This window comes from Chiloscyllium plagiosum, chromosome 48 (genome assembly GCF_004010195.1).
Source record: "Chiloscyllium plagiosum isolate BGI_BamShark_2017 chromosome 48, ASM401019v2, whole genome shotgun sequence".
In the NCBI taxonomy this organism is placed as follows: Eukaryota; Metazoa; Chordata; class Chondrichthyes; order Orectolobiformes; family Hemiscylliidae; genus Chiloscyllium; species Chiloscyllium plagiosum.
The window spans coordinates 6,526,987-6,528,444 of record NC_057757.1 but is presented as its reverse complement, the minus strand read 5'-3'; the positions used below and the strand labels follow the sequence as shown (position 1 = coordinate 6,528,444).

General features: G+C 45.3%; 1 protein-coding gene across 1 annotated transcript in view; it reads right to left on the bottom strand.

Annotated features, from left to right (window-relative positions):
- The window catches only part of zgc:153012 (uncharacterized protein LOC777626 homolog), a 32,602-nt gene extending 31,151 nt beyond the window's left edge, over positions 1–1,451 (bottom strand). Inside the window, exon 1 of the mRNA XM_043683650.1 lies at positions 988–1,451. The gene's annotated coding sequence lies outside the window, so the exon portion shown is untranslated. The remainder of the gene's footprint in view (positions 1–987) is intronic.
- Between the last annotated feature and the right edge of the window lie 7 nt (positions 1,452–1,458).

Sequence of the window (1,458 nt, the reverse complement as noted above, 5' to 3'; positions counted from 1 at the left end):
GTGAGGAGACCAGAATTGCACACAGTATTTCAAAAGTGGCCTAATCAATGCCCTGTACAGCCGCAACATGACCTCCCAACTCCTTAGCTGACCTCCCTTCTGAAAGCCCCAACTGAACCAGCCTCCACCACATTCGCAGGCAGCGCATTCCAGACCCTAACCACTGACAGTAGCAAAGCTTTTGCCAAGATTTTGTTTAAAACGCTGTGCCCTCTCGTCCTCGATTCCTTCACAACTAGGAGCAGCTCCTCCCTCTTTTACTCTGTCCAGATCTCTGACGGTCTGTCAGATTCTCTCGCAAACTTTTTTTTGTCTTCACAGAAAACGGTCCAAACTTTTCCAATTAAACTCCCCAATGGAAACACAGCAAACGTTTTATTAGCTGACAATGGGAACGAGTTGATCAAACATCCCAGAGGCCAACATACTGAATGTGAAAACACACACGAAAAACCACATGCAGAAGGCACAAACATCACTGTTTATTGATCACTGAGATAATCACGCAACTTTGCCTTAAAACTTACCCGAAAGCCTTCTCATTTACACCCTCAACTGTCTACTTTGTGACAACACAGTATTTCAGGAATATAATTTTTGCCGGTTTATTGAGAGTGTCAGTTCATAAGGTGCTGATTAAAACAAAGTCTGCTGCACCTTATTCTTGTAAAACTTTCTTGCACCCTCTACCTGATGCCATCACCATCCTTCCGAAAGCCCGGTGCAACAAACTGGACACAACATCCCCCTCCAGTTGAGGCCTGAACTTGTTTCATGCCCAAGCCTATCATAACCACCTGGTTCTTGTCCTCTACGCCCTCATTAGTAAACCCTTGGATATTGTGCACTTACTGCACCGCCTGTCTGGCTACCTTCAATGAGTAAGGCACACAGTGACCCAGGCATCTTGGCTCTCATTCCATGCTTAGAGTTACTTTCAGTTTTTTATGTCCTATCCACATGCTTTCTAACAAAATGATTAATTACCTGCCATAAGAATCCTACCCTGTCCACCAGGGCTTATTGTATTAATGTATCTCAGGAGGGACGAGGGTCCCAAAGCTGATCTCCTGCAAATTCTACCCATGATTTCTCCCCAAGCAGACATTTAGATACAACGGAATAAAGGTTTAGAGTGATATGGGCCAAACACAGACAAACAGTTCTAGATTAGTTTAGGAATTGGACAAGTTAGACCAAAGAATCTGTTTCTGTGCTGTACGACTCTAAATTTAGGTAAGATTCGGGGGGCAAGGAGAGCGATTTCTGAGACATGCGGGGAGCGAGGGCAAGAGATTTAATGGACACTGGGGGATAAAGGGTTAGATTTCGGGGACAAGAGGATAGATTCGGGGGATATTTGGGGACAAGGGTATGGATTTCGGAGACATTGGGGGACAAGGGGATAGATTTGGGGTACACTTGGGGACAAGGGGATAGATTTGGGGGACAAGGGGA